General features: G+C 42.6%; 1 long non-coding RNA gene across 2 annotated transcripts in view; it reads right to left on the reverse strand.

The window, feature by feature from the left end:
• The window catches only part of LOC139075544 (uncharacterized), a 69,054-nt gene extending 49,399 nt beyond the window's left edge, over positions 1 to 19,655 (reverse strand). Inside the window, exons 1-2 of one of the 2 annotated variants that reach the window (XR_011526034.1) lie at positions 19,412 to 19,559; positions 11,134 to 11,335 (exon numbers count right to left, since the gene is read on the reverse strand). This is a non-coding gene — a long non-coding RNA (uncharacterized lncRNA). Of the gene's footprint in view, positions 1 to 11,133; positions 11,336 to 19,411 lie in introns of both variants that reach the window. The other variant, XR_011526033.1, reaches the window with a different exon arrangement.
• Between the last annotated feature and the right edge of the window lie 554 nt (positions 19,656 to 20,209).

Below are 20,209 nucleotides of genomic sequence, written 5' to 3' on the forward strand. Positions count from 1 at the left end.
GAGTTCTCATTAGATTTCATTTCACAAAATGTTGCTACTGCTAAAGCAAGGTTAAAAACCACTGCTAAACACCTGGCCCAGGTAAATCTCCCTGAATCCTGCTTTCCTAGAATTACTCTCCTGCTGGTCAGCCTCCAATGACAACCTCCTTAGCTTGGCCATTTGGGTACTTCTGCTTCTGACCACAATCCATCTTTGCACCCAGTTTCCCATGACCCCCACTACAAAACCCTGTTTCTAGAGTACGATGTGCACGCTCCTACTCCCAATCTTTTGTTCATATCTTTTCACCACATTGTAGACCCAGCTTCTCAAATATCTCCGTTCAAACTCTGTAACCTGAGTTTCTTCAGCTTTATTGGCCTGTGAATAGGAGCAATAGCAGCTCCTTACATCGCTCCATCCGAGTGAGGCAAGACCTCTGGAGCGCCTCAAAGTCACGCCCAGAAATTTCACCCTAGGCAGTGTTTGATGTGTACTCACGACACACCACAAACATGTGGCCCCACCATGTTCTTCCTTTCCTGCTCTGGCCATCCTTACGCCCCATGTTCATGCTTCCAATTGAGACCGACACTCCTGCCATGCCCTCCATGAATACCATAATGTCTTTTCTCCTGATCACCCCAAAGCACCACCCTCAAGCTGCCCGCACTGCGGCCCCTGGAGTTCCCAAGGCACAGATGCTAGACCAGCCTCCATCCCCTGGACTCCGGGGGACACTATTCACAGCCTTGTGACTCAGATCCTTCCTGAAAGCAGCTCCTTGGGCATCTTCCCTCTTTCCACAGGCTCAGACCAGAGTCCTTCCCAGTCTCCTGTCCCTGACCCCCGCAGAGTCAGCCTTGACAATTTATTCATGCAAGTGGACATCTGAGAGCTATTTGCCCAGCGGGCTTATCAGATGTACTTGGAAATATTTTAGCCTTGCTAGCATAAAAAACTTAGGTTCAAACCAGGAATCCGACCACGTTCCCTTTAAGACCCCAGACTCGGTGCCAACCTTCATAAAATCTTCTCTATCTCAGGCTAAATAAACTCACAGTCTTCTGTAGCAGTCATGGTCGTATTAATTTGGTAGTTAATCGTATATTTCTTTGTGACAACTCTTCTGTTCTTTCCTCAAATTGGTGCTAAAGTTTTTATGGTGCTAGAAAAAATACATTTTAAAGGAATATCTTTCTAGTTCTGAGGATATTGAGCAAAGAAAGATAGTTCTCTTCCCCATCAGTCCTTGTGAACACAGGCATAGCTTGAATAATCAAAAAGTATCAGCATTTCCTATTTATGTCTTGCCTCGTCATTGGTGTAAGGACCATGATCTTCGTGGCTTTGTATTTGTAACCATGTCTGGTATTCAGTAGGCACTCAAATGCCAACTGGTTCTCTCATTTTAGGGAGGTTTAGGGTCATTATTTTTACCTTAAGATCGCAGAGGTCGGGGAAAAAAGGCCAAGGTAAACCGGGACAGAAGAAATTATACAAAACAAAAATTTCCAGAAAGAATAACCATGGCAGAAAATTTACCTTAGCATTTTGGTGAGAGGATAAAAGATTCCTAATTTCCCATTTTGTGGGCATTGCTTTAAATGCACACATTGAGTATCTCATTCACTCATTCCACAAGCACGTGGTGAGCCCCCACTGTGTATCAGGCTTCTAACAAGACAAACATCTCTGCCCTCCAGAAACTTCCAGTTTGGTGTAGAGAGGCAGAGACTAAACTCGATCATTTCAGACTATGCTAAGTACCATGAAGGAAATAAACAGAATGGGGAGTAAGGGTGCAGCTCCTTTGGATTAAGCAGTCAAGGAAGCCTTTCTGAGAAGGTGATATTTGGGCTAAAATGGATGGCTGACAAGACATTAGTCACACACAGAATCAGGAAAAGAATTTTCCTAGGGCTTCGACATGCAGTCCCACAGGCTGAGCACTGCACCTGAACTTCGTTCACATGGATAGTAAGAGTGTCCTCCTAGAATTGTGTAGTGCAAGACAGAGGGTCCTCAACTCACGATGTTTTGACTTACAGCTTTTTGACTTTATGATGGTGTGAAAGCAATATGCAGTTAGTAGAAACCATACTTTGAATTCTGAATTTTGATCTTTTCCTGGGCTAGTGATATGCAGTACTACATGTACTCTCTCGTGATGCTGGGCAGTGGCCGCGAGCCGCAGCTCCCAGTCAGCCACGATGATCGTTAAGAGTAACAACCAATACACTTACGACCATTCTTTACACATAAAGCTATTCTGTTTTTTACTTTCAGTACACTATTCAATGAATTACTTAGATATTCAGTACTTTATTATGAAATAGGCTTTGTGTTAGATGATTTTGCCCAACTGTAGGCTAATATAAGTGTTCTGAGTGTGCTTAAGGTAGGCTAGGCTAAGCTATGGTCGTCAAAACATTAGTTGTATTAAATGCATTTTTGACTTGCAAAATTTACAACAATGGATTTATCCGGATGTAACTCCATCGTACGTTGAGGAAGATCTGTAGTTCACGGTGTTCCAGGCATGTGTAAGTCAGTCTACTTGTATGATTAATTTATTTTGCTCAAGTAGATTTGCACATCTATCGACATGCACTTAGTCCATCTGGATACAATGGCAATCATATTAACCGTGTGGTGATTCAGACAGGTCATGAAAATGACCCTCAGGAAATTGCAGGCTGGAGTTGATTATTCAGCTTATGACTATATGTTCTCCACTTCTGGAGACACAGGTGATGAACCTAGAAATTGACATACTTTTTAAGTGGGAAAAGCTTGAGATTATTTTCTGAACCAATCCATTGCCTACTCCTATAGTCATAAGGCCAGGAAAAGGAAATATGAGTAATTACTCTCCAGATTATAGCTGGTTTTCATGATGAGAAATCCTCCCTCTTCAGGAATGATCAAATGTGGGGTTTCAAAAATAGCCTTTATAATTACAGACTATACTATTAAAGGCATGCCACTCGATTAACCATTTCACTCCATGGCATGGTGATATCCCATAATGACATGTTAATGGATTCCATGCTTAATAAAAAACAAAAGGGACTATTAGACTGCTAGTGAAATAAACACTCTAACTCTTTGCTGGCCGCAGATCCCTTGTTAAACTAGCCTCAAAAGCAAAGGCATAGAGAATCTTTAAAATACCAAACTGGTTTAAAGGATTTTACAGAGGGTGTTCAAAGGTAGCTTTCCCATCAGTTTAGAATTGAGGCAATGGAGGCTTAAGTAGAGATCATGTGTTGACCTCAGATCATTCCAGAAGTGAGACATCCAGAAACTGACCCCATGTTCCCTCAATCTCTCAGCTGATTCTACTTCCTCTCTGATATGTGCTCTTTAGTGTCTGAATCTGTCCAAGTCAGTTCTGAAAAGGAAGTTCCAGTCACTCCTCCCCACAAATGCTGGCGGGTAGAACCCAACAGTCATTCAAGGGGCAGGGGAGCTGGCGAGAACATAGGGCAGGATAGGGCAGAAGTAGTGCTCCTGGGGAGGTGCTGAGAATAGAAAGTCATGCCCAACCAGGGAAAGGAAAAATGCAGGCCAGTTTTGGCAGGTGGGATTATTCAAGGGCTCCCAATTGTGGGAAGCAGGATGGAGGTGTCCACTGACCAGCACCAGGTAGAGCAGAGTTATTCTGGGATACCCGATTCAAAACAGGTTGAAAGATGCATCAGGGCTCAAGACCTACACAATGAGGGTTGAAGGACTGTAGGTTCCACCTAGAGAGTGTTTGCAAACTTTGCTCTGCATATGGATCACCTGGAATCTGGGTGAAAATGCAGATTCTGATTCAGTAGGTCTGGGCTTCTGCATTTCTAATGAGCTCTCAAGTGATGCCAATGCTGCTGGTTCATGCACCACACCTCAAATAGCAACCAGCTACAGAGAGGTACAGGGCAAGTTCCCTCCCCCTTTCTTTCCTAACCATCATGGGCCCAAGAAAATGGGGAAGCCTGGTACTCTGGAAACTAGACAATTACGCCACTGCTGCGCAATAACACTGCTGACAGGATGCAGCAGCCCATCTGCTGGGAGCAGTCAGAGCCATCTCATTAATTCCAGGGCAGGGGCTGAGCAACCAGCTGCTGGAAGAGGCTCAGAGCAGAAAGAGCCTGAATCAATAGGGATAAGAAAATTATCCAATTAAAAACAAAGATACATCATATTTGGTGAATCAAAGCGAGAGGCTTAAATCTCCATCCCTTTTTAGCAGTTCAATAAAAGGCTCTCTCGTCTCTGACTGTGGTCAGTGCTTTGACTGAGTGAGGTCCCTCTGCAGAGTGGAAGGTGGAATATATCGAACAAACACTGACGCAGGCCAGAGGAAGGGGTTGATGGGTTACTGCTCTCTCACACTAGCCTTCTAGAAAAATGCAAAGGGAAGATTCCCTCCAGGGCTACTTTCCTGGGCTCTAAATTGGGTGCTGTGATGGTTAGTTTAATGTGTCAACTTGGCTAGACTATAGCACCCATTGGTTCAATTAAACACTAGTCTAGGTGTTGCTGTGAAGGCGTTTTGTAGATGTGGTTTACAGCTCCAATCAGTTAACTCTAAGTAAAGGAGATTATTCTTGATAATCTGGGCGGGCCTCATCCAATCACTTGACAGGCTGTAAGAGCAAACCTGAGGTTTCTCTGAAGAAGTAGAAATTCCGCTTGTTAAATGTAGCTTCAGCTCCTGCCACAGCTTCCAGTCTGCCACCGCCCTACAGATTTCAGGCTTGCCAGTCTCCACAATCATGTAAGCCAAGTCCTTGAAATAAATCTTGATATATGTACAGTTGATCCTCATTATTCACAGATTCCACATTTGTGAATTTGCCTGCTTGCTAAAATTTATTTGTAACCCCCAAGTCAATACTTGAGGAGCTTCTGCCATCATTCATGGGCACATGCAGAGGGGTGAAAAATTTGAGTCACCTAACGTGTACATTTCCAGCTGAAGTTTAATGAGGCGACTCCCTGCCTTCTTGTTCAGCTCTCAAACTGTAAACAAATAGACCTTTTCACGGTCTACTTAGTGCCACAATTTTCATATTTTTGTGCTTTTCGTTGGTGATTATGCTGTTTAAAGTGGCCCCTAAGCATAGTGCTCAAGTGCTGTCTAGTGTTCCTAACACCAGAAGGCTGTGACGTGGCTTACAAGAATATACTCATGTTAGATAACCTTCATTCAGGCATGAGTTAAAGTGCTGTTGGCCGTCAGTTCAATGATAATGAATCAGCAATGTGAATAAGGTCTTTAAACAGAAACACACATAAAACAAGATTGTATCTTGATCCATTGATGAAAATGTGACCAGAGGCTCACAGGAACCTAACCCTGAATTTCCCCTAGGAGCCATTGCTCAGTATTTGCTAATTCAGTGTTTGTGGCAACTGTATAGAACATAACCCCCATGAATAGCAAGAACCAACTCTGTTGTGTGTGTGTGTGTGTGTGTGTGTGTGTGTGTGTGTGTATGCATGTGTGTACCTCACTGGATCTGCTTCTGGAGGCACCCTGGCTGTTGCAGGTGCAGTACAACGCTTTCTTCTAGAGCTGGCTATACACAGCACAGATGATGAGAGTCTTCTGTCCTTTCTGCATTCTGATCCCTGACAATATTCTGCAGAAGGAGGGAAGAGGTCCACGTACAAACCATCTAGTGAATGTTAACACAGTCATGCACTGCATAACGACATTTCAGTCAAAGGCGGACCGCATATGCGATGGTGGTCCCATGAGATTATAATGGAGCTGAAAAATTCCTGTCACCTAGTCATGGTGTAGCCATCATAAAATCATAGCACAACGCATTACTCACATGTTTGTGGGGATGCTGGTGTAAATAAACCTACTGCGCTGCCAGTCGTATAAAAGTACAGCACATACCATTATGTACAGTACATCATACTTGATAATGATGATAAACAACTATGTTACTCATTTATGTATTTACTATACTTTTATTATTATTTTAGAGTGCACTCTTTCTACTTAGTAAAAAAAATTTACTGTAAAGCAGTATGCCATGTTACATCAGCAGCAGCCTCATACATCTCGTGTTTACTGTGTCTCTTGATTGCATCATTTTCTCTTGTGCTTGATTTAACCTCATGCTGTTTTGTTCATCCTGGCCCCTAAGTGTACAAAATCCAATGCTAATGTTGCCAGTAAGAGGCCAGGTCGAGTGAATGACCTGGAAACAAAATTAAAAGTGATTAAGGACTATGAAGGTGGAAAATCAGTGATGATTATTGCTCGCCAGTCAGGCATGTCCCATTCCACCATAGCTATGATCTTGAAGAATAAGAACAAAGTGATGGAAACTGTTAAAGGATGTGTTTAATTGAAGGCGATGAGACTAACAAAAATTCGAAAAAGTCCTATATCAGACATGGAGAAGCTTCTAATGACCTGGATTGAAGACTAGACCCAGAAGTGTATCTCTCACAGAAAATCAAAAAGTTTATTTATGATGTTGAAAGAAAAGTCTAGACCCGACTACAATGCTGAATTTACTGCTAGCTCTGGGTGGTTTCAAGAATTCAAGAATTGTTATCCATTTCACAACATGAAAGTGAATGATAAGTCTGTGAGTGCTGATGTGAAGGCAGCTGAAGAATTTTTGGAAATTCTAGATAAGCTCATTGTGGAGGAAAATTACTTACCAGAGCAAATATTCAACATGGGTGAAATCTCCCTAATCTGAAAATGGATGCCTGAAAGGACTTCCATCCATAAGGAGGCCAAGTCAATGCCAGGTTTCAAGGCTTTTAAGGACAGGATAACAGTCTTGCTTGGGGGCAGTGTTGTAGGCTGCAAATCTGGCACAGTGAGAAACTTAGGGCCTTCAATCATATCAATAAGCACACACTGCCAGTGTGCTACAGGAGCAATAAGAAGTCATGAATGACACAGATTCTCTTCCAAGATGCCCTCCTAAATTGCCATGCCAGCAAAATGGAGAAATACTGTTTAGAGAATAACATACCTTTCAAGATTTTGCTTCTTGTTGATAATGCTCCCAGACATCACCTTTCATTAGTGATCTTCATCCCAATATCAAAGGTGTGTTTCTCCCTTCAAACACCACCTCTTTAATCCAACCAATGGATCAAGGAGTTATAGCAGCTTTTGAGGCCTACCACCTGCGGAGGACCTTTGCCCAAACTATTGCTGCAACTGAGGAAGATACTGAGAAGACACTGATGCAGTTCTGGAAAGAATACATCTATGACTGCATCAAGAACCTTGCATGTGCTTGGAGTGATGTCACCAAGGAGTGTATGAATGGCGTCTGGAAGAAGATGCTCAAGAGGTTTGTCAGTGGCTTCAAAGGATTTGCCAAAGATGAGGAGGTTGCAAAAATCAACGAGGCTGTGGTTGAGACGGCGGACAACTTTACCCTGGGTGTGATGAGGATGCTACTGAGGAGCTCCTACAAGTCGTTCCTGAGCAAGTGACTAACGAGGAGTTGTTGGAACTGGAACAGGATGCACAGCTGGAGAAGAGGCAAGAGAAAAGGAAACTGCAGGAGAAGAAAAAGAAGAACCTCCAAGAAAATTCACAGTGAAGGGTTTAGCAGAAGATTTTGCAGATCTCAACAAGCTCCTTAAAAAGTTTGAAAACACGGACCCCAACCCCAAAAGGTTTTCATTAATAGAGAGGAATTTCATAGTGCACTGCCTGCTTACAAGCAAATCTATGGTAAAAAAAAAAAAAAAAAAAAAAAAAGAAACAAACCAAGCAAACCACCACAGACATATTTCTGAAAAGAGTCACACCTCCTCAAGAAGAGCCCCAGGCAGGTCCTTCAGGAAGTATTCCAGAAGAAGGCATCATAATCATAGGCGATGACAGCTCCAGGCGTGTAATTATCACTGAAGACTTTCCAGTGGGACAAGATGTGGAGGTGGAAGACCGTGATATTAATGATCCTGACCCTGTGTAGGCCTAGGCTGACGTGTGTATTTATGTCTTAGTTTTTAACAAAAAAGCTTAAATAGTTAAAAAAAAAAATTTAAGTAGAAAAAAGCTTAAAGAATAAGGATAGAAATAAAGAAAACGTTTGTACAGCTGTACAATGCATGTTTTAAGCTGTTATTACAAAAGAGTCAAAAAGTTAAAAAAGATTAGAAAGTTTATAAAGTAAAAAAGATACAGTAAGCTAATGTTAATTTATTATTGAAGAAAGAAATATTTTTTAATAAATTTAGTGTGGGCCAAGTGTATGGTGTTTATGAAGTCTGCAGTAGTGTACGGTACTGACCCAGGCCTGCACATTCACTCACCACTCACTCACTGACTCACCCAGAGCAACTTCCAGTCCTGCAAGCTCCATTCGTGGCAGGTACTCTACACACATGTACCATTTTTAATCTTTTATACCGTATTCTTCTGTAGCTTTTCTATATTTAGATACATTTAGATATACAAATATTTACCATTGTGTTACAGTTGCCTACAGTAGTCAGTACAATAACGTGCTGTGCACGTTGTAGCCTTGGAGCAGTAGGCTATATCATAGGGCCTAGGTGTGAAGTAGGCTGTACCATCTAGGTTTGTGTAAGTACATTCTCTGATGTTCACACAACGACGAAATCGCCTAACAAAGCGTTTCTCAGAATGTATCCCTGTCGTTAAGCAACACATAACTGGAGTCCCTTTTTAAAAGCAAAGTTTTTCTCTTACTAATTCATACTTAGGGACACAAAATAAACACAGACCCTATAATCTGAATGTTACTCCGTCTCCCTGATACAGAGAGAAGTAGGCTAGACTAGGTAATAGCTGGAAAGCATTTCAGCATTTTTAATGTAATTTGTCTGATGAGCCCCAAAATTACTTTTCCAATGTAAACCAATCAAGTATATTCCAATTTGAGTGTCTTTACCAAAAATAAACTTCTTTATGAATGTATAAAAAGATAATTAGACTGTCTCCAAGGCATTGGGCTTATTCCCAAAGGTGGAAAGAAGCCAGCATGTCTCACAGTAAAATGCAGGCACCAAGGCAAGGACTCCACTGCCCTAGAGGCCAGTTTTATCCTTCTCAGAGGCTGTGGTTGTGAGTCTAGTTGCCTGGTCCACAGCTGCAGACTCCATTCCTAATTCTAAATTTGTCATCTTCCATCTTGCACTGTCTGTCACAGGAGGGACTGACAAAGAGGAGTAATGTCTTAGATCAAATCCCGCCATGCTCCTGGCCAAGCTCACGCCCTGTGTAGGGTGCGTCAGCAACGCCAGCTCTGTGGGTATCCTGCACTTCCCCCTACGTGCCCACTGACACCTGAATGAGCCTTGAAAAGACTTACAAATAATTCTTTTTTTACGTCAAGAAGGTGTCACAGCTAAGATTAAGCAACATGCATCAGCCATCATTGATCCTGAAATAAAATGCTGTCTGGACAAAAAAGGAAAAAGCTTCTTTCATGCACAGCTTCCAGGAAATCAGAAAACCATTTAGTTCTCAGACCAGCCACAATGTAACTCAAGCGTCAAAAAGCATTCAACGTAAACAGAGGAAGGAGAGTGTAATACATTTGAAATCTATTTGTATTCAAAGGGTTTCCTTTTTAATGTTTAGCAACTTCCTTGACATGAACAAGATTCTAAGCCGTTAAATGGTAGACTGGGAGCTGCCTTGTTCTGTGGCTATTAAATTCTTATACTAAATAAGAATGATATACGAAATAAAATTAAAATGAGTGAAAAAAAGGGGTACCCTCCTCCACTAAATAAGTTGTAGAAATATATGTAGTAAACAAATTGATTGAGTCAACAAACTCAGAAAAAAAAAATGTCTAAATGTCTAAACAGGACTAAGTCCTATGAAGTTTGGCTTACAACGTCCACCTCTCCCCGTGGCTCTTTGTCCCACGTCTTCACACGCTGCTCGTCACCTCCCCTTCCCCCACACCAGGGGTCAAGTGTTCCCTTCTCCTGCTCTCAGCTGGTCATTCCCTTTGAAAGATTCAATTAAGTCAGGGATTGGAAGCTGTATCCCACAGGCCAAATGCAGCCCACCTCCTGTTTTGTAAATGAAATTTTATAGAAACCTAGCCATGCTCATTCCTTATGTACCATCTATGGCTGCCTTCATCCTACAATGGCAGAGTTGAGTAGTTGCAACAGAGACCTTATGGCCCACAAAATCTAAAATATTTACTATCTGATCCTTTACAGAAAAAGTCTGCTGACCCCTGACTGAAGTCTTTCACACTAAGGTATAATAGTTTTAATATGTTACTCTTCTAGGAATTACTTGGATTTTAATAGGAAGTAACCTCTTAATCTAAAGGAATTAATGGCTAATAATAGTATTTCAGTCATCAGCAATGGGATGCTCAGGAGATATTTGGGGATGGAAGGATTTTTTTAAATTCAATTACTACCTATTCCACCCACCCATCAACCCAGTTGTGGGTCCACATATCGAGGATCTTAATAGGAGGATGCAATGGTATGGAGAAAGACTTGAAAGAGAGGTTCTTCTGAAAGCAGTTTGGGAGTGCTGCCGATGGCATTGTGGAGTGGGAGACACATAACCCAAGAGATTATAATTTGTCTCAGTCTGCCTCAAATGTTTATTCTTATCATCCGTAAACTAACAAAAACATTTTGAGGTCCATTTAAAGAGAGTCAGATTTCTGACATCAGTTGTCCCCTAGTCTTTTGACTTTTACTTTTCACGAGTATCCAACTTCACAAAAATAAATCTTGTTTATGGCACAGAGAAGATTTTCTCTCTGAAGTTCCCATGAGCAGTGTTATTTATCTGTAAGGAAGTTTCCTACAATAAAACAGCAACAGAGAGCTCATGGTGCAGCCTTGCTTCCAGAACACGGGGGCATAATTCTCACGGGTGTTATAAAGCAGACTCAGCAAGCCTTTGAAGTGGCCACCCTACAAAATGGAAACAAGAACATCTGGTTTCCCCGATGTGAATCAGAGGCTAAACGTGCATGGGGAGCAATGATCACTCCTAACATTTCAATTTGTTCAGGATACTACATCTCAAAATGGTCTCCAGAATTCTCTTGTTTAATTCTCAGGACAATCCCTTGACGTGAAAATTGTCAACCTCTTTTTACAGGTAAGGAAATGAAGGATCTGGAGGGTTAAATGACTCACCCTAGATCAAACAACTATTGGAGGTGGAGTAGGATGGAAAATTCAAGTCTTCAGAGTCCTCTCAGAGTCGAAGGTTTATTGTCAGAGCCCACGCTGGAGGGAACCTGGGCCTTCCTCAAGAGCAGTTAGACAAGCACATTCACGGAACTCTTGAAGGTCAAGGTTTTGCCACTGATCAGATACCAGAGTGGTAGGCAGCAACCTAAAGAGGAATAGACTCTGTTCAGATGTACCCATGAGCTATCCATGTTGACCAGGAAGCCACTGCACACGGCTCCTTGACCCGCCTGGGATGGTGGTCACATGCTACTGGCACTTTAAGAGGACTTTGTGCAAACTAGAAAAATGCAGACCAATTACACAAAGATGTTCCTTCCTTCAGCTGACCCAGCCCTGGGCCAGGGCTCAGCTCAGTAAGCTGAGCAGGTCAGATCCACCCCCCGCTCAAGCCCTCCACCCAGAGAAGGCACCGCTATATAGCTACAGCAGGTACAACCAATCCTATGCCCAAGCAGTTCAGAGACCTCCCTTCACCAGGAGGGGACATTTCTCAAAAGAAAGAAAAACTTATTGAGAAGAACTGAATCCATAAGGGACAATAAACATTACACAGTTTACCAAGAAGGTAATAGGCACAGCCTAAACTCAGTAAGGTTTAGGTAGCGATGATAGTCTTTCTGAGCTGGAGCACCGCATCTGTTCATGGTCTACGTCATCTCCCTTTTGCCTGGTTCTCCCTCCTAGCTAAGCCCCTCTCTATATGCCACTCAAGCCCATTTCCCCCACTAATTCAGATTCTGCCACATTTAACAGGAACATGCTTAAATCAGAGGGAACAGACAGCTAGCAGAAGGGTGGAATTATTCTTTTTGAGTGAGTGGGTGGCCATCCCATTCAGCATGTCTCTCTCTCAGTCCATGACAGGAGATCCTGCTGGGATGGGACACCTCCTCCAAGCCTACACATTTCCAAGAGGCCAACTGCCATCAGAGCATGCTGAGTCTCTTCCCATTCCTCCTCTAAATGTTCTGGGAGGCCACACCATGCCCTGGCCACTGGGCAAAGTCCAGCTGAGCTCATTAATCATATTACAGTCACCTTTCCTGCTCAGAGATCAAAGGTGGCAAAAGCTCGCAATCCTCTTTTGAGTTGTGTTTTCTTAGGATCTGAAGGAAGAGTGGATCCAAGAGCACAACGACAGCTCCAGCCAACCTTGGGAGAGACCATTAAGGTCAACTCAAGGTGCAGCTACCAAGAAAGCAGGAGGAGAGTGAGCTGGGAGCACAGCTAATCCCAGCCACTCCTTCATGTCCCACAACCAAGAAGCATCGAGAGCAAGACTGTAAGGCAGGGGTAGAAATGGGCCCGCAGACTAAAATGTTCAATTTACACTAAACACATTCAATTTAAAGCTGCCCTCTCTTGCATTTACACAGCATGCCAAAGGGGGTGCTGAAATCATTTCCAGTCTTGTTCTGATAGTCACTACCACCACAGTCCACATAAAAATTGTTGAGCAAGTTGTTTCAACAACTTCTTATCACCTTTTCTACACCCTTCCCTTTAAAACTCCATATTCAGATTTGGATTTTAATCATTTTCTTATAGAGTTTGGGGTTCAGTTACCATTTTCATAACAGATATGGTGCTTGTAGCGTCCCTGGGTCCCTTACCAACAACTTTTGTCAAATAATGAGGTGTCTAGAGAACTTTGACATTCTACCACGTTTTCAGGAGTATATCCTACCCCAGGTTAGCCTATACCTTTGTGATATTTACCTGCATCAGTTCAGCCAAAATTCTAAGGATAAAATATAGCCAAAGTATATTTTCTGATGGCATGAGAGTCTGTTAAAACAATTTACAAGAGGGTTATTGTTTTTGAAAATGATTACCAAAAACAACCTTCTGATATTATCTATAAACAGAGTCAAGTCACCACTGGAAGAGTAAGTTCCACTCCCTTCCCTATGGTAAATGATGTCAGCTGTCATAATAATTGTACTGAGACTATAGGATGGATGAGTCAGTAATGTCAAATAATCCAGCAGCATACTATGAATTGAAGACTATATTAGAAAACAACCATTCCTAGAAAATTACTGACTGGCATAGAGTCAAAATGCATAATAGACAATTTTGGCAAGTTTGCTGCTTTATAAACAACCAAAGATAAACTGGAATTTATTGAGTGCTGTTACACATCACAAAATCCTAGGTAGGAAAAATAGACCAGCATGTGGTTCTGGAAAATACTGACACTAAGAGGGTTTCTTAGTTCAGGCTGCTATCACAAAGTACATAGACTGGGATGCTTATAAACAACAGGGATTTGTTTCTCACAGTTCTGAAGGCTGGAAGTCAGAGATCGGGGTGCTAGCATGGCCAGGTCCTAGTGAGGGTCCTCTTCTGGGTTGCAGCTGTCAACTTTTGCACGTATCCTTCCATGGTGGTGAGCAGAGAGAGGAAGCAAGCTTTCTCGTGACTCATAAAGACACTAATCCCATTCGTGAGTGCTCCATCCACATGACCTCGTCTAACCCTAATTACCTCCCGAAGGCCCCACCTCCTAATACATCACACTGGTGGGGGAGGGGTAGAGTTTCCAAATATGAATTATGGGAGGACATAAGCATTCAGTCCACAAGAGGAGGACATGCGGGAATATTAAAATACAGTAAGGAGGGTCTGATCTCTTCACCGTTAGCACACTGCTGGACAAAGAATGGGTACTCATAAAATGGCTGCTAAGGTAAACCAAGTTATTCTTTTCTGTCAGTGGTGTGGTTATACATCTACAAATTGAGGAATTTTTATGATTTAGAGGCAGATCATATTTTGCTGGCAATTTCCTTCAAAATATGCTAATAAGTATTCTTAGCCCATAGGCTCCTTCCAGAAGAATAGGTTTATACCACCAAAAGCCACCAATGGTACAAAATCACTTAATTTTACTATCACCAAGAAGAGGCTCTTAATTTCCCACAGCAGAAATACTAAGGAAAAAATTCTTTCAAGGCACTTTTCGGTATAGGGAGAATTTCAAGAAATAGTCAATCAGGGTAAAGGCAGGGGCAAGCCATGCCCCAGGACTGACCCTAGACTCACTTCCTGGAATTCACACAGTTCACAGACTTTCTCTCCTGCATAGACACCTGCAGGACAGCCACTTGCATGTGAGGCCTGCCAGGTTCCAGGAAAGGCTCGTGGCTCTGCCCCCATGGCCAGGAGTCCAATGCTGACAGGTCAGTGTACAAAAGCTGTGAGCAAACAACCAGGGCTCTGCTTTTGCTTTCAAGCTGCCTGGGGAAAATGCTGACGTCTCGCAACCTCTCTTCCTGTCTCTGTCTTCCTGTTGATCTGTGTGTGCTTTGATAACCTCCTCACTTATGACTCATTTCACTTCATCCCAAAAGAAGAATGGAAAGAAATGACGAATTCAGACTACCTGTTAGTACCCATTCAGGTGAACCCCTCTTGATTAAGGCGGCCCAGAATGACAACCCCAGATTAAAAAGATGATGAATAAATGATGAGGTGATTATTCACACTACAAAACAGTTTTAGAACAAAGAAGGATAAAGCTGGAAAGCAGTGTTAGAGATCTTTTGTTGCACTCGCCCTCTAAATTATAGAGGAGAAAACTGAGCTCACAGAGGGAAATGACCTTCTCATTCCTAACTCATACTTTTTAGAAAGGAAAGTTTTGGTTGCTTTTTTTTTAAAGATTGGCACCTGAGCTAACATCCGTTGCCAATCTTTTCTCCTTCTCCTTCTCCTTCTCCTTCTCCTTCTCCTTCTCCTTCTCCTTCTCCTTCCCCTTCCCCTTCCCCTTCCCCTTCCCCTTCCCCTTCCCCTTCCCCTTCCCCTTCCCCTTCCCCTTCCCCTTCCCCTTCCCCTTCCCCTTCCCCTTCCCCTTCCCCTTCCCCTTCCCCTTCCCCTTCCCCTTCCCCTTCCCCTTCCCCTTCCCCTTCCCCTTCCCCTTCCCCTTCCCCTTCCCCTTCCCCTTCCCCTTCCCCTTCCCCTTCCCCTTCCCCTTCCCCTTCCCCTTCCCCTTCCCCTTCCCCTTCCCCTTCCCCTTCCCCTTCCCCTTCCCCTTCCCCTTCCCCTTCCCCTTCCCCTTCCCCTTCCCCTTCCCCTTCCCCTTCCCCTTCTCCTTCTCCTTCTCCTTCTCCTTCTCCTTTTTCCCCAAAGCCCCCCAGCAAACAGTTGTATATTCTAGTTGTAGGTCCTTCTGGTTGTGCTATGCGGGATGCCTCCTCAACATGGCCTGATGAGCAGTGTCATGTCTGTGCCCAGGATCCGTACCCCAGAAATCCTGGGCTGCTGAAGCAGAGTGTGCAAGCCTAACCACTCAGCCACAAGGCCGGCCCCCAGAAAGGAAAGTTTGGCCACGGGAATTTTCATTTTTTAGAGCAATCAAAATATGATTTTATTTAAAAATACAGTCATGCATTGCTTAAGAACAGGGAAATGTTCTGAAAAATGCACTGTTAGGTGATGTCATCATTGTGAGAACATCATAGACTGTACGTACACAAACCTAGAAGGTGTAGCCTACTACACACCCAGCCTATATGGTACTAATCTCATGGGACCACCATCATATATGTGGTCTGTCATTGAGTGAAACCACATTATGCAGCGCAGGACTGTATTTAACTTATACACACATTCCTGGGAAAATGCTATATTGAAGGACAATGGCTCATGAAATGGAGTATGAATTTATGTGGTACTACAGATATAGAGTATGTAGTTCTAAACCCTAGAATAATGGATCCTATTCCATATCCAAATCAGTTTTAGTGCTTCCTATTAACAACTTGTGTTTGGAATACATGCATATTACGAACAGAACCGCCCAGATGGTCAATTAATAAACAATCTTGGATTCTATGTTGACATAAATATATTTTTAAAACTTGACAGGATACAAATTATTAACAAAGTCAAGGTTACCTCATTTGCTCTTGAAAACCTTTGTGGTCACTCTCTCAGCTGCCTTCTTAATACTCTCCAGCATCATTTCCACAACTTGCCCCTGTGATTTTTCAGGTAGCAGCTGTGTGAGCAACTAGTCCTGTGCACGTGAACACACACGTGCACGTGCGCACACATGTACGCACACACATGCACACACACATGATGCTCCCAAGAACAAAAGCTGGCACAGAACATTAACTCAATTCAATAGAAAATGCCTTCTTTCTTTCTTTTTTTAAAATCTTGGTGCAGGCACCCTTGTTAGGGACATACTGTCAGTCTGGGCTTTTGTCCTAGCTGGCTCCTGATTTTTTAATGTATGCTGAAAATGCCACTCCTCCAAACACACTCGGTGGAGGCCACTTTGGATTGCTGCCACCTGCCCTCACTGTATTAAGAAGCATGGATCCATTACTATTATGGAGCCTGAAGTGGAGCCAAGAAGAAACCTCAAAGGGCCCTCTCCCCAGACATATGTGAGTAGAATAGAAATGAGATACAAATGATAGCACGAAGCCTCCGGTGCTCTGCAGGGGAAGCAAGGGGCTGTGTTGTAGGCCAGGAAGAAGTTCTGGTTCTCGGGAGAGAAATGAAATTAAAGCATGTTATCCTTTGCATATGAAGTTTCTTCAGACCCATCATCAACAGAGTGGGGTTTTTTCTGTTTATTTCCCCAATGTGGGAATTGGAATTCCTTAAAGCAAAGGCAGAGATTCAAGGCTGGCCAGGGCTGAGTTGAGAGAAGTGTCCATGATTTTCTAAGTACCCAGGATCCACATCCTGCTAATCATATAACAGAGGAAGCAATTGAGTATACTCATTTATACTAAAGTGTTAGAGACTTGATCTGTTACTTCTCCCAGAGGTGTCTGCACTCAAGAGGTAGTTGCTTTCCAGAACAAACAATATTTAACCTAAAGGAAAATACAGAATTAATGGTAAAATTTCAGTCACCAGAGCTATTATATCACCCTACCCAGGAAACCATCTATTAATACAAGGGTGGATCTAAATATATCTGTCTGATGACGTGACAGGAAAAAAGGGGAGTGTCATACATAGCAAACCTAGAAAAGTAAGTCATGACTTCTGCTATTTTTTCCTCCTCCTCCCCTTACCAATCATTCTAGCCCTCATAATTGTTCCTGCAACTTCGTGCTTCCAATTCCATTGCCCCTGTGTCTAAACCAGTTCTGAAGATTCAGCAAAGCATGTCACGTGTTTTATTGGGAAAGATAAACTCAGTGCTGAGTTCAGTGCAAAATGAAATTAGAGGTCAAAAACAATGCCACAAAGGGGCCCGCCCGTGGTGTAGTGGTTAAGTTTGTGTGCTCCGCTTCAGTGGCTTGGGGTTTGCAGGTTCGGATCCCTGGTGTGGACCTAGCACTGCTTGTCAAGTCACACCGTGGCAGCATCCCACATAAAATAGAAGAAGACTGACACAGATGTTAGCTGAGCAACAATCTTCCTCAAACAAAAAGAGGAAGATTGGCAACAGATGTTAGCTCAAGGCCAATCTTCCTCACCAAAAAAAAAAGCCCCATAAAAAACAACAAATGCCACAGAATAGAATAAAATGGCAAAAATTCAGGTGGAAATCTTAGGTCACGCAAGACCTAGTGCAAATAGCACACAAAGCCGCAGGAAGCACTAATGTTTTAATGGGAAAGGACACTTAAGCTAATGATGCTTGATTGTTTTTTGCTTTTATTATGAGAGCAAGAAGAGAAAAAAATCCATTTGGTTGTGTCAGGGTCAGAGAAGTTACCATATATTTGCTGACCAACCACATCTCAGTGTCTCTCTGTCATTGCTTCAAACTCGTGCATTATCACCTTTTCCTGCACTCTCCCGCTCCAGCAAGACACGATCAAGTGACTGTACTTCAGTGTGGAACCAGGAGTGGGAGGAGCGGTCCGCCCCAGGGGCAGGCCGTCCAGCAGTGCAGGCCTGGAGACGACTTGAAAAACAATAATAAAACCAACTAAAAAGCCAGTCTGCTTTCTATTATCACCATGGCAAGCAATTCTAAACAATGTCAGTAATAAATCAACCCCAAAAAAGTCTTTTGTTGGTCTAGGTTCGAAGATATTGCTGCAATTGCTATTGAGTTTTAATGGTATAAGTGTAAGTTTCAATTGAGTACATTTTTTACTGCTTCTCCTTTAGTAAACATATGCTACATGGAAGTTGATTCTGTGAATAAACTCCGTGCTTTTATTTTGAGAGTAAGTGCATAACTAAGCTTGCTTTGGGCACAAGTCTCCAACCTCTCTTGTACGATATAGTCAACAATTGATTGTTTAAACAATTGATTCAAAATAAACAATGATAGCACAGTGATTGTTAAGACAAACAGAACTTGAGTTACTTCAATTATGTCATTCTGCGTGACCACTTTGAGTTCTTTATTGTGTTTAAATTTTCTGGGGTTTATTGTGAAACGGGATTTTTATGCATCTCTGCCAAATGAATCCTTATGTCTAAGATTTTTCCTACTTATTTAATCTATTGCTTCATGTGAAAGAAGCCTTTCAAAGGTAAAATTAATAGAAAGTGTTCTTGGATCAAAGATAGATCAATACTTCATGAATATAGGAAGAAAAACAAGTTTGACAAAGTCATTGACAAATTTGCAGAAGTTAATCGCAAAAACAGAAACTGTAAGATTGCTGTTCATTACTGTGAAAGACCAACACGTAGGTCTAAGTTTTCATCTCTTCCTTCAAAAACTACCTTAATGAAATTAAAAGTATTAGTCCATAACTCTTCCTTTTTTGGATTATAATATTTATTTTTAATTTCTCTAATTGATATGATACAAAGTGTCATGAAAGTACATTTCTTTTCTGGCTATTATTACTCTTGGTTTCATTGTGTGATTATTACTAAAAATGATTTTGTCATCTAGGAAAGAGGTGTTAGAAATGATCCACTCCGGGTTTCGAATATTAGCCTTAGCACCCTAATATGTTACCTGTTCTGTTTGGGAGCTCCCTGACTCTCTCCCTCCCATACAGCCTCATCCCCCACCTCCCACTCCCTCTTATCCCACCACCCCACCCATCACTGCTAATAGGACCTATTAGTCAAGTGTTAGAGAAAGATAGATATGATGCACTTGAAATAATTCATCCCTCCTCCCAGGTTCTTCTTCTGTCTTTCTCCCACTTTCTCTTGTAGAAAAAGGAGTTAAGTTACAAAATTAGAAGGGCTAAAACTCATTCCTCCACTCTCTCTTGCCATTTGTCAAGAGTAAAGATGAGCAGAGGCTTGACCCTCCAGGACCTACCTTGCCACCTGTGTGAGGCTGGGGAGGAGGTGGGAGAGAGGAGGATTCAGCAAGCACAAGCCCTACTGGACTCTTGGACTCCTGTGTCAAGCCATCTCCAGCCGGGAGCACTCAGTGGCTTTCCTTTCTGGAGGGAGTCTGATGATCTAAGTCCTAGTGCCCTCCCAATACCACAAGAACACTTAGTCCTAAGATGCAGCATGAATCAGCACTGCCTGGAACCCACATCCCTTCCGCCCTCCACACTCAGGCCCCAGCATCACCCTTAGTCCCACAGAGAGACGGGAGTTTACATGCAAGTCCCCACACACACACCCCTCCCCATCTGGGCAGCCTGATGCCCCTAACTCTGAATAATCAATAATCAACTTCAGTTCTAGGAAGGTTCCTAAGTCTTTCAACAGTGATTCATTATGTTATTAAGTGTTACATTTCCTTCATGTTGGTGACGGGGAAAAGTTATGATATTTATTTTTCGTTTTTACTTATGGAATATAACGAATTCCACTGATGACCTATTTCTGAAATCCACCAATCAAAAGAACTTAGAGAGTTCACCATAGTAACAGCTCAGTGTTGGTTGCCCAACTGAGAACCACACAGCACAGGAGGCCTGGGCCAATCGTGGGGCAGAGTAATGCTACCATCTCATAGCAACCAAGAGATCTGCATGGCAACATCAGTTGCTATATAAAAGAAAAATTAGAAACAATATTGTGCTAGGGAGAAATAAAGGTATTAACTGTTAAGTCATAGTTGAGTCACAGTTGTGAGGACCTATCCTAAAATATCCACCCA

Source organism: Equus przewalskii, chromosome 14 (genome assembly GCF_037783145.1).
Source record: "Equus przewalskii isolate Varuska chromosome 14, EquPr2, whole genome shotgun sequence".
Taxonomy (NCBI): domain Eukaryota; kingdom Metazoa; phylum Chordata; class Mammalia; order Perissodactyla; family Equidae; genus Equus; species Equus przewalskii.